Source organism: Mobula hypostoma, chromosome 5, assembly GCF_963921235.1.
Source record: "Mobula hypostoma chromosome 5, sMobHyp1.1, whole genome shotgun sequence".
Classification (NCBI taxonomy): Eukaryota; Metazoa; Chordata; class Chondrichthyes; order Myliobatiformes; family Myliobatidae; genus Mobula; species Mobula hypostoma.
Genome location: NC_086101.1, coordinates 2,462,438 through 2,475,839, shown reverse-complemented (window position 1 = coordinate 2,475,839; position 13,402 = coordinate 2,462,438). Strand labels below are relative to the sequence as shown.

At 44.6% G+C, this 13,402-nt stretch overlaps 1 long non-coding RNA gene across 2 annotated transcripts in view; it reads right to left on the bottom strand.

Moving 5' to 3' along the window:
* LOC134346489 (uncharacterized) overlaps window positions 1–12,849 on the bottom strand; it is a 40,389-nt gene extending 27,540 nt beyond the window's left edge. Inside the window, exons 1-4 of one of the 2 annotated variants that reach the window (XR_010017936.1) lie at window positions 12,712–12,849; window positions 10,458–10,637; window positions 9,908–10,055; window positions 1,970–2,107 (exon numbers count right to left, since the gene is read on the bottom strand). This is a non-coding gene — a long non-coding RNA (uncharacterized LOC134346489). Of the gene's footprint in view, window positions 1–1,969; window positions 2,108–9,907; window positions 10,056–10,457; window positions 10,867–12,711 lie in introns of those variants that run through there. The other variant, XR_010017935.1, reaches the window with a different exon arrangement.
* Between the last annotated feature and the right edge of the window lie 553 nt (window positions 12,850–13,402).

Genomic DNA, 13,402 nt, shown 5'->3' with positions numbered 1-13,402 from the left:
TGTCCACAGACACTGTGGGGTGGGTGGTGTTCACAGAGATTGTGTGATGGGTGGTGGGTCACAGAGACTGTGGAGTGGGTGGTGTTCACAGACACTGTGAGACAGGTGGTGTTCACAGACACTGTGGGGTGGGTGGTGTTTACAGAGATTGTGTGATGGGTGGTGGGTCACAGACACTGTGGGACGGGTGGTGTTCACAGAGATTGTGGGGTGGGTGGTGGGTCACAGACACTGTAGGGTGGGTGGTGTTTACAGAGAGTGTCGGACGGGTGGTGTTCTCAGACACTGTGGGACGGGTGGTGTTTACAGAGATTGTGTGATGGGTGGTGGGTCACAGACACTGTGGGGTGGGTAGTGTTTACGGAGATTGTGGGGTGGGTGGTGTTTACAGAGATTGTGTGATGGGTGGTGGGTCACAGAGATTGTGGGGGGGGGGTGGTGTTCACAGACACTGGGACGAGTGGTGTTTACAGAGACTGTGGGTGGGTGGTGGGTCACAGACACTGTGGGACGGGTGGTGTTCACAGACACTGTGGGACGAGTGGTGTTTACAGAGATTGTGGGGTGGGTGGTGTTTACAGACACTGTGGGACGGGTGGTGTTCACAGACACTGTGGGGTGGGTGGTGTTTACAGAGATTGTGGGACGGGTGGTGTTTACAGAGATTGTGGGGTGGGTGGTGTTCACAGAGACTGTGGGACGGGTGGTGTTTACAGACACTGTGGGACGGGCGGTGTTTACAGAGATTGTGGGACGGGTGGTGTTTACAGACACTGTGGGACGGGTGGTGTTCACAGAGATTGTGGGACGGGTGGTGTTCACAGACACTGTGGGACGGGTGGTGTTCACAGAGATTGTGGGATGGGTGGTGTTCACAGACACTGTGGGACGGGTGGTGTTTACAGAGATTGTGGGGTGGGTGGTTGTGATTGTCAACCCCGGTGATCCGCTTTGTGATTTTTACTCTCCACCGTGGGGTTTTACAGTCCGGTGCTTTGCAGCTTGCATCCCACACTGTGTTGTTCCTGTAGAACGTTGTTGGAAAGGGGTGGGGGGGTGGAATATTGGACAATCTCAGAGAGTGGAGATGCTCCGTGCCTGCCTCACGCATTCCAAAGACATCAGGGTTTGTAAGAGTGAGTCAGTCTTGGGCACAAGAGATCCTGACGCTGGAAATCCAGAGCAACACACACACACACACACACACACACACACACACACACACACACACACACGCACAGATACATACACACACACGCACACGCACACGCACACGCACACGCACACGCACACATACACACACACACGCACAGATACATACACACACACACATGCACAGACATACACACACAAACACAGACACACACACACACACACATACACACAGATACACACACACACATGCACAGACACATACACACACACAAACACAGACACACACACACACACAGAGACACACACACACACACACACACACACACATACACACACACAGACACACACACACACACACACACACACACACACACACACACACACACACACACACACACACACACACAATGCTGCAGAAAATCAGCAGGGCCACACAGCATTTATGGAGAGGAATAAACAGTTGACGTTTAGAGCCGAGAGCCTTCATCAGGACTGCAAAGGAAGGGGGCAATAATCAGAATAAGAACGTTTGTTGTCAGATTATCTCGTATTCTGCAGTTTTGAGGAAGAAGCTGAAGCAGGAGGAGCTGGTAATTGTGGACAAGGTTAAGGAAATTGCTAAGAAATATGTTACAGCTCCCTCTGAGCAGTTATATAAACAAAGAACTGAACTTCAAATGGAACACAGTTCAGTGATCCCCATCTGTAATTTCTTATCCCCTGTCCAGCTCTTGGCTCCATCCCTCCCCCTCCTGTCTTCCCCTATCATTTTGGATCTCCCCCTTCTCCTCCCACTTTCAAATCCCTTACTCACTCTTCCTTCAGTTAGTCCTGACGAAGGGTCTCGGCCTGAAACGTCAACTGCGCCTCTTCCTAGAGATGCCGCCTGGCCTGCTGCGTTCACCAGCAACTTGGATGTGTGTTGCTTGAATTTCCAGCATCTGTAGAATTCCTGTTGTTTGCGTTTCAAATGGAACACAGTTTATTACTTTCGTCCTCGATTGTAAACCAATTAAAGAAAACAAGAAGTGAATTTTATGTACGCAGTGACAAAATTGGCAAACTGTTGGCTAACCAATTGAAGTCTAATTATGCTAAATCTCAAATTAATCAGATTTATAATCAAAATGACTGACTGATACTTGATCATGCAGGGATTAATCAAACTTTCTTTGGTTTTTATTCTTCCTTATAGCAGTCAGAGTCTCCTCGAGACTCTAAATATATGAATGATTTTTTAGATAACCTGGACTTCCCTGAGATTTCACAGGATATGTCTTCTATGCTAGATACTCCCATTACCACTGATGAGATTAAGAATGTTATTTCCTCTATGAACCTGGGGAAAGCTCCTGGCCCTGATGGGTTTACCGTAGAATTTTATAAATGTTTTGCACCTTCATTAGTCCCTTGGTTCTGTAGGGTTTTCGAGGCTTCATTAAAACTTGGTAAACTCCCCGAATCTTTTAATAGAGCGTCAATCTCTCTAATATTAAAGAAGGATAAAGATCCTGCTCAATGTGCATCTTATAGACCAATATCTTTATTAAATGTTGACTCTAAAATTTTTTCTAAGTTATTAGCAAACAGATTATAAAAAGTACTTCCTTTTATTATTTCGAAAAACCAAACGGGTTTTATTAAAGGTCGTTACTCTTTTTATAACATTCGCACACTGTTAAATATTGTTTATACCTCCTCATAAAATGTACCTGAGTGTGTTATCTCTTTAGATGCTGAGAAAGCTTTTGATAGAGTAGAATGGCCTTACTTATTTAAGGTGCTTGAAATGTTTAATTTTAGCTCGAAATTTATATCCTGGATCAAACTGTTATATCATTCTCCTGTGGCCTCGGTTCGTACTAACTCTCTAAGCTCACCTTTTTTCCCTCTTTTTCGAGGTTCTCGACAAGGCTGTCCTCTTAGTCCTTTATTATTTGATATTGTATTAGAACCTCTTGCAATTGCCATTCGAGAATCTCCAAATATTACTGGGATAACTCGTAGCTTAAAATCCCATAAAATATCACTCTATGCTGATGACTTACTTTTATATATTTCTGCTGTTTTAGAGTTTTATTAGCACAATTTAGTCTCTTTTCAGGTTATAAATTAAATCTTAGTAAGAGTGAACTTTTCCCGATTAATAAACAACTTCCCTTATATCATAACTTTCCGTTTAAATTGATTAATAATTATTTTTCATATCTTGGGATTAAAATTACTTGTAAACACAAAGATTTATTTAAGATTAACTTTTTACCTCTAATTGACCATATTATTCAACTTTCATCTAAATGGTTTCCTTTATATTTAACTTTGATTGGTCGTATTAATGCAGTTAAGATGTTTTTTCTGCCAAAATTTCTATATATATTTCAGGCATTACCGATTTTTGTTCCAAAATCTTTTTTTGATAAAGTTGACTCAAAAATTTCTTCATTTATTTGGCAAAATAAAAACCCGAGACAGGGTAAAACACATTTACAGAAAGCTAAGAGAGATGGAGGTTTAGCATTACCTAACTTTAGATTCTATTGTTGGGCAATCAATATTCCACATATGAAATTTTGGTTACTTGATCAGGATATATTATCCATTCCTAAATGGGTAGCATTGGAATTACAATCTGCTCAGGGCTATACACTTGGCTCTATTTTAGGTTCCTCTCTTCCTTTTGATTTGAAACGCCTTAAACAGGTATCTAACCCAATAGTTAAATATACCTTCCGTATTTGGTTCCAATTCAGAAAATTTTTTGATCTTAACCAATTTGGGCTAGCGATTCCTATTTTAGGTAACATATTTTTTCCTCCCTCTTTTACGGATCGTGCTTTTCAAATTTGGAAGACTAAGGGTATTTCACGGTTTTTGGATTTATTTTTAGATGGTTCCCTTATGTCTTTTGAACAATTATCTAATAAATATAATTTATCAAGAATACATTTTTTTAGATATCTACAAGTTAGAAATTTCCTAAGTACTATACTTTCTTCTTTTCCAATGCTTTCTCCTACTTACATTTTAGATACTATAATTAACCTTAATCCATGTCAGAAAGGTGCATCGGCTATGATTTATAATATTATTATGAAACTTAGGAAAGCTCCATTTGATAAGATTAGGGTAGATTGGGAACAGGAATTGGGGTCTATCATTTCCGTGGATGACTGGGGGCAGATTTTACAATTAGTCAATACTTCCTCTATCTGTGCTAAACATTCCCTAATTCAATTTAAAGTTGTTCATAGAGCACATATGTCCAAAGATAAATTAGCTCGCTTTTATTCTCATATTAATCCTTTTTGTGATAGATGTCTGGGGCAGATAGCCTCTTTAACTCATATGTTTTGGTCTTGTCCTACTCTGGAAACTTTTTGGAGAGACATTTTTAATATTATCTCAAAGGTATTGAATATAGATATCTCTCCTCACCCTATTACTGCTATCTTTGGACTACCTAAAATTTCCAGTAATCTTTCCCCTTCAGCCCGTAGAATGATTGCATTTCTTACTTTAATGGCGAAAAGATGTATCTTACAACATTGGAAAGAGCTTAACGCTCCAACCACCTTTTTTTGGTTTTCTCAGACGATATTATGCTTGAATTTGGAGAAAATTAGAAGTAATCTTTATGATTCCTCACTTAAATTTGAACAGACCTGGAGATCTTTTATTCAATATTTTCATTTAATGTAATTTTTTTTTCTTCTCTTTTTTGCTCCATATTTATATATCCTTGTTTTTTTTTACTGTTTTTAATGGAGGTCGGGTTTGAGGACGTGATTTTAAGTTCTTTAACTCTACTTGGTTCCAAGTTAGCCCATTGCTTTGCTTTTAGTTTAGATGCACGGTGGTTTTTTTGGGGTTTTTTTTTCCTTTTCTCTATTGATATATATATATATATATATAAAAATTAGTATACTATTATGTTACCTTAGTATGTTATGTTTAAATTACATTGTATCACTTTTTTTTCTGTATTAATATCTCTTGTAATTTTATTATATTCTAACAGTGTATTAGTGCCTACATGGCTTACCCTTTTGTATACTTATTCAATAAAAAGATTTAAAAAGAAAGAAAGAAGAAAAAGGTGTGGAGGGGTGGGAGTAAACAGTGGGTATGCTATGTTGGTGTTGGAAGTGTGGCCACACTTGAGGGCTGTTCCTCGGACTGTGATGGCATTAATTTTGCTGACAAATAAAGCCAATCATTATCTTTGTAAATGAACAAACAGTTGGCATTTCAGGCTGAGACCCTTCTTCACGATCTCAGCCTGAAACATCGACTGTTTGTTCCTCTCCCTGGACACTGCCTGGCCTGCATTGTGTGTGTTACTCCAGATTTCCAGCATTTGCTCAATTTCTCGCGCCCATGATCTTTACTTTTTCTCCTGCAAGGGGCTGTATGGGGAAGCCATTATGGTGACGAACGATATGGTGGCAGGGATGATTCCAGGGCCGACAGGGGAGACTCCAGTGAGGAATTGATCCCAAAGGTTTTGGTGCCACTTACTCCCTTGTCTGGGCTTTGAGCTCGGGCTGTGGGGGTTGTGAAGAATGGGTCGAACAGCTGCAGAACTGGTTTGTCAGCTTTGCGTTCATGGAGTCACAGAACACTGCAGCACAGAAATAAGTCCTTCAGCCCATCTAGGTTGTGCTGGTCTTGTCACCTGCCTAGTCCTATTGACGCTCTTGGACCACATCGCCTCCCACCCACATAGCTATCTGAACTTCTCCTGAATGCTGGAATTGCCCCCCCATTCACCAGTCATGCTGACAGTTCGTTCCACATTCTCACATCGTCTGAATGAAGAAGCCCCCCTCAGGTTCACCTGAAACATTCTACCTTTCACCCTTAAACCACGACCACTAGTCATAGTCTCACCCAGCATCAGTGGAAAAAGCCTGCTTCTACTTATCCTATCGACGCCCCTGATAATTTTGTCTGTCAAATCTTCCCTCGCCCTCCTACGCTCCAGGGATTAAAGTCCAAACCTATTCAACCTTTCCCGCACTCCTTCAATCCTTCCTGTAGGGAGGTGGCCAGAACTGCAGGCAGTGCTCCAAATTAGACCACATCTAGAGAGCAACTAGAGAGCAGGCTATTCTGGACTGGGTTTTGAGCAATGAGGAAGGGTTAATTAGCAATCTTGTCGTGAGAGGCCCCTTGGGTAAGAGTGACCATAATATGGTGGAATTCTTCATTAACATGGAGAGTGACACAGTTAATTCAGAAACAAAGGTTCTGAACTTAAAGAGGGGTAACTTTGAAGGTATGAGACGTGAATTAGCTAAGATAGACTGGCAAATGACACTTAAAGGATTGACGGTGGATATGCAATGGCAGGCATTTAAAGGTTGCATGGATGAACTACAACAATTGTTCATCCCAGTTTGGCAAAAGAATAAATCAAGGAAGGTAGTGCACCCGTGGCTGACAAGAGAAATTAGGGATAGTATCAATTCCAAAGAAGTAGCATACAAATTAGCCAGAGAAAGTGGCTCACCTGAGGACTGGGAGAAATTCAGAGTTCAGCAGAGGAGGACAAAGGGCTTAATTAGGAAGGGGAAAAAAGATTATGAGAGAAAACTGGCAGAGAACATAAAAACGGACTGTAAAAGCTTTTATAGATATGTAAAAAGGAAAAGACTGATAAAGACAAATGTAGGTCCCCTGCAGACAGAAACAGGTGAATTGATTATGGGGAGCAAGGACATGGCAGACCAATTGAATAATTACTTTGGTTCTGTCTTCACTAAGGAGGACATAAATAATCTTCCAGAAATAGTAAGGGACAGAGGGTCCAGTGAGATGGAGGAACTGAGTGAAATACATGTTAGTAGGGAAGTGGTGTTAGGTAAATTGAAGGGATTGAAGGCAGATAAATCCCCAGGGCCAGATGGTCTGCATCCCAGAGTGCTTAAGGAAGTAGCCCAAGAAATAGTGGATGCATTAGTGATAATTTTTCAAAACTCGTTAGATTCTGGACTAGTTCCTGAGGATTGGAGGGTGGCTAATGTAACCCCACTTTTTAAAAAAGGAGGGAGAGAGAAACCGGGGAATTATAGGCCGGTTAGCCTAACATCGGTGGTGGGGAAACTGCTGGAGTCAGTTATCAAGGATGTGATAACAGCACAGTTGGAAAGCGGTGAAATGATCGGACAAAGTCAGCATGGATTTGTGAAAGGAAAATCATGTCTGACGAATCTCATAGAATTTTTTGAGGATGTAACTAGTAGAGTGGATAGGGGAGAACCAGTGGATGTGGTATATTTGGATTTTCAAAAGGCTTTTGACAAGGTCCCACACAGGATATTAGTGTGCAAACTTAAAGCACACGGTATTGGGGGTAAGGTATTGGTGTGGGTGGAGAATTGGTTAGCAGACAGGAAGCAAAGAGTGGGAATAAACGGGACCTTTTCAGAATGGCAGGCGGTGACTAGTGGGGTACCGCAAGGCTCAGTGCTGGGACCCCAGTTGTTTACAATATATATTAATGACTTGGATGAGGGAATTAAATGCAGCATCTCCAAGTTTGCGGATGACACGAAGCTGGGTGGCAGTGTTAGCAGTGAGGAGGATGCTAAGAGGATGCAGGGTGACTTGGATAGGTTGGGTGAGTGGGCAAACTCATGGCAGATGCAATTTAATGTGGATAAATGTGAAGTTATCCACTTTGGTGGCAAAAATAGGAAAACAGATTATTATCTGAATGGTGGCCGATTAGGAAAAGGGGAGGTGCAACGAGACCTGGGTGTCATTATACACCAGTCATTGAAAGTGGGCATGCAGGTACAGCAGGCGATGAAAAAGGCGAATGGTATGCTGGCATTTATAGCGAGAGGATTCGAGTACAGGAGCAGGGAGGTACTACTGCAGTTGTACAAGGCCTTGGTGAGACCACACCTGGAGTATTGTGTGCAGTTTTGGTCCCCTAATCTGAGGAAAGACATCTTTGCCATAGAGGGAGTACAAAGAAGGTTCACCAGATTGATTCCTGGGATGGCAGGTCTTTCATATGAAGAAAGACTGGATGAACTGGGCTTGTACTCGTTGGAATTTAGAAGATTGAGGGGGGATCTGATTGAAACGTATAAGATCCTAAAGGGATTGGACAAGCTAGATGCGGGAAGATTGTTCCCGATGTTGGGGAGGTCCAGAACGAGGGGTCACAGTTTGAGGATAGAGGGGAAGCCTTTTAGGACCGAGATTAGGAAAAACTTCGTCACACAGAGAGTGGTGAATCTGTGGAATTCTCTGCCACAGCAAACTGTTGAGGCCAGTTCATTGGCTATGTTTAAGAGGGAGTTAGATATGGCCCTTGTGGCTACAGGGGTCAGGGGGTATGGAGGGAAGGCTGGGTTCTGAGTTGGATGATCAGCCATGATCATAATAAATGGCGGTGCAGGCTTGAAGGGCCGAATGGCCTACTCCTGCACCTATTTTCTATGTTTCTATGTTTCTATCTACTGTGGCTGAGTAAACACAGACATCAGCACAGGCCCCAGCTCTTGGTGAGGAACAAAGGGGGAGAAATCCACCTCACCCCCCACCCCCCACCTCTGTCTCCACCCTGCACCACTGATCCAGTACTGCTTACCTGGACAGGGTGCCACAGAGAGAGGCCATACGATGGGACAGGTGATACAGAGATAGGGCTGATTCTGACAGAGGGTCACACTGTGGGAGGGGTGGTACCGAGGGAGGGTCACACTGTGGGAGGAGTGGTACCGAGGGAGGGTCACACTGTGGAAAGGGTGGTACTGTGGGAGGGGTGGTACCGAGGGAGGGTCACACTGTCGTGGGGGGGTGGTACTGAGGGAGAGTCACACTGTGGGAGGGGTGGTACTGAGGGAGGGTCACACTGTGGGACGGGTGGTACCGAGGAAGGGTCACACTGTGGAAGGGGTGGTACTGTGGGAGGGTCACACTGTGGGGGGGGTGGTACTGAGGGAGAGTCACACTGTGGGAGGGTCACACTGTGGGAGGGGTGGTACTGAGGGAGAGTCACACTGTGGGAGGGGTGGTACTGTGGGAGGGTCACACTGTGGGAGGGGTGGTACTGAGGGAGGGTCACACTGTGGGAGGGGTGGTACTGTGGGAGGGTCACACTGTGGGAGGGGTGGTACTGAGGGTCACACTGTGGGAGGGGTGGTACTGAGGGAGGGTCACACTGTGGGAGGGGTGGTACTGAGGGAGGGTCACACTGTGGGAGGGTCACACTGTGGGAGGGGTGGTACTGAGGGAGGGTCACACTGTGGGAGGGGTGGTACTGAGGGTCACACTGTGGGAGGGGTAGTACTGAGGGAGTACTGTGCTATGGGAGGGTGATAGAGTGGGAGCCATGGTACTACAGGAGGCCAGGCTGTGGGTGGATGGCAGCGAGGGCAGGTCAGGACTGTTGAAAGTGGTGAGTGGCCTGATCCAGGGGTATGGCTGATGAAAGAACGTGTCACTGTTTTCTCAGACAGCTGACTCCTATTGGAAAAACCATCAGAGTCAAACAGAGGAGATCACTAAACCATAAGACACAGGAGCAGAATTAGGCCACTTGGCCCATCGAGTCTGCACATGGCTGATTTATTATCCCTCTCAACCCTACTCTCCTGTTTTCTCACTGTAACCTTTGATGCCCTGACTAATCAGAAACATCAACCTCCATTTTAAATACACCCAGGGACTGGGCACCACGCCCATCTGTGGCAACAAATTCCACAGATTCACCACCAAAAAAGTTCCTCCTTACCTGTATTCTAAAGCCTCTATCCTGTGGCTGTGCCCTCTGGTCCAAGACTCCCCTAGGAGAGGAATTATACCCTCCACACCCACTCTCTCTCGGTCTTCCTCGTCAGCAACCTGGCCAATAAATTTGCACTATTTTCAACGTGTGGATTCTGAAATAAAAAAGTTCACAACACATGACATTGATATTAAATAAGATTCTGAAAAAAGCAACTTGTGGACATTTGTAAAAAGCAGAAGCTGTTAGTTACCCAGATAAGACTGCTGAACAGCTCCTGACCTGGATCTGGGCCGTACCCTCCAAATATCTAGACCTGCCTCTTGGTGTTTTTGCACTACCTTACTTTCCATTTTTCTATTTTCTATTTATGATTTATAATTTAAATTTTTAATATTTACTATCGATTTGTAATCCAGGGAGCGGGAAGCACAGAATCAAATATCGCTGTGATGATTTATGTTCTAGTATCAATTGTTTGGCGATAATAAAGTATAACTTTGAAAATCATACAGAGATACCTGTGAATCAATGTAATGAGGGAGTACATACTCACCCCAGAAGTCAGTGTCCGGACAGAGGCTTCCAGGGGACAGGCACAGGTTTCCACAGACAGTGTCCAGACAGAGTCTCCAGGAGAAAGGCAGAGGCTTCCCCAGTCAGTGTCCGGACAGAGGCTTCCAGGGGACAGGCAGAGGGACTTATAAGGCAAACGGAGAGTACTGGTGGAAAGTATCTAGACAGTGGCAGAAGACAAACAGTGTGACACACTGAGTTCAGAGCAGATGGTATCCAGAAAGGGGGTCCCAGGACACAGATGGAGGTCCTGATGGCTGGGACAGATAGAGAGAAGGGATCAATTGTGAGAGTGTGATAGTCGCAGAGACACCTGCTCAGCCCAGGGGCTGGTAGAACTGGTCAGACTGGTTTCACTGCTCACAGAATGAAACAAAATTAGAATCAACTTTATTATCACCAGCATGTGAAGCAGCTGTGCATTCTATAAGAACTTCAGGACAGGGGACCAGGAATAGCTGGCAGCAGGATCCCGGAGTGGGGATGACTCATTCCCGAAGGGACAGGATCCTGGAGTGGGAATGACTCACACCTGAAAGGACAGGATCGTAGAGTGGGAATACTCACTCCCAGAGGAAGACGGGATCCCGGAATAGGAATGACTCAGTTCCAGAGGGACAGGATACCAGAATGTGAACTGCTCATTTCTGGAGGGACAGGATCCCGGACTGGGAATGATTCACTCCCCATGGGACAGGAGACCGGGGTAAGAATTGCTCATTCCCAGACTGGGAATGACTTACCCCAGAGAGACAGGATCCTGGAGTAGGAATGACTCACCCATGGAGGAACAGGATCTCGGAGTGGGAACAACTCACTGCTGGAGGGACGGGATCCCGGACTGGGAATGACTCACTCCTGGATCCCGGTGTGGGAACGACTCATTCTCAGAGGGACTGGATCCGGGAGTGGAAAGGACTCAATACCGGAGAGACAGGACCCCGAGTGGGGATGACTCATTCCCAGAGGAACAGGATCCCGGAATGGGAATACCTCACTCCCAGACAGACAGCATCCCGGAGTGGGAATTGCTCATTACTCCCAGAGGGACAAAATTCCGGAGAGGCAGCAGCCTGAAGATTGACTGAGAAGAGTGAGAGGGGTGGTTACCCCACCTAGAGGCCCCGGCTCCACTTTCCAGCTGAGACATTCTGCTTTGCTCCTGGCTGAGTCCCTCCTGATCCCAAAACACTCTCCGCACCTCTCCTCATCCGACTGCCCTCACTGCTGTCAACTGAGCTCTCTCTGCCCATCAGCTTTCTCTGCCTGTCAGCCTTCTCTCTGCAACACACATCAAAGTTGCTGGTGAACGCAGCAGGCCAGGCAGCATCTCTAGGAAGAGGTACAGTCGACGTTTCAGGCCGAGACCCTGAGTCCTGACGAATGCTGCCTGGCCTGCTGCATTCACCAGCAACTTTGATGTGTGTTGCTTGAATTTCCAGCATCTGCAGAATTCCTGTTGTTAGCTTTCTCTCTGCCTGTGAGCTCTCTCTGCCCGTCAGCTCTCTCTGCCTGTCAGCCATCTCTCTGCCTTGGAACTTTCTGCTTTTATGCGAGCTCTCTCTGCCTGTGAGTTGTCAGCATTTACTGCAACACAGCGCTTCTAAGAACAGCAAAGCTGCGAAGAGGAGCTTCCCATTTCAGTTTTGTTCTTACTGCAGACAGCTGAACACAGCCTCGCCGTGAACCCACATCCCCTACTCAGGGATGGAGTGTGCTGAGAATCGGGCTTGTTATCACCGGCACGTGTTGTGAAATTTGCTAACTTAGCAGCACCAGTTCAATGCAATACATACTATAGAAGAAAGAAATATAAAAAAAAATAATTATTACCCAGCGAGTGTCTTGCAGAGGTTGAGTCACACAGGAGCATAGTCCCAGCAGGTGCTGGGCAGCAGGGAAGCGAGAAGAGAGAGGGGAAATGAGGGGATAAGAAAACCCAAGGAGGTGATCCCTACACGTACAGAGACAGCATTAGTCAGTGGTGGTTTGAACACAGTACAGAGATGTTAGGAGGAATTAGGGTATTAAATCCTGTCAACCACAGATTTTGCCATTGCTATCCTGCGTTCCCGTGTTTTCCTCCTACCCCTCTATCCCCTTCCCTGTCCACCTCTGTGCAGGAGGTGTACTAGACCGTGCCCCATACAATTCACTCTCAGTATCTCTCCCCTCTCCACCCTGTGACCACCCACTGTCAGGACATCGCCTCACCCACCCTCAGTGCCACTTACCATGAACCTTTCAACCTGGGCTCATTTGAAAATCACTTCCTCTCCGACTTCCTGATTCAGTCACAATAACATTTCAAGAAATTAAATTTATTATCAAAGAATGAAATGTCACCATACACCACCCTGAGATGCATTTTCTTGCAGGTGTTCGCAGAAAAATAAAGAAATTTGATTGTATTTATGAAAAATTATACATTAACAAAGCCTGACTGATGCGCATAAGATTACAGGCAAATAAGTTCAAAGTTCAAAGAAACACAGCTTCAAAGCAAAAGAGAGGGCAGATAACAGAGCAAAAAATTCTGCAAGATTAGAGAATTGGGAAGTTTTTAAAAATCAACAGAAGCCATAAGGAGGGAAAAGATGAAATATGAAGGTTTAACTAGCCAATAATATCAAAGAGGATATCAAAAGTTTATTTCAGATACATAAAGTGTAAAAGAGTGGCGAGACTGTGTAAGACACAAGCAAAATGCCAGAAATTCGAGAGTATCATACTTTATTGTCGCCAAACAATTGATACTAGAACGTACAATCATCACAACGATATTTGATTCTGCACTTCCCGCTCCCTGGATTACAAATCAATAGTAAATATTAAAAATTTAAATTATAAATCATAAATAGAAAATAGAAAAATGGGAAGTAAGGTAGTGCAAAAAAAACTGAGAGGCAGGTCCGGATATCTGGA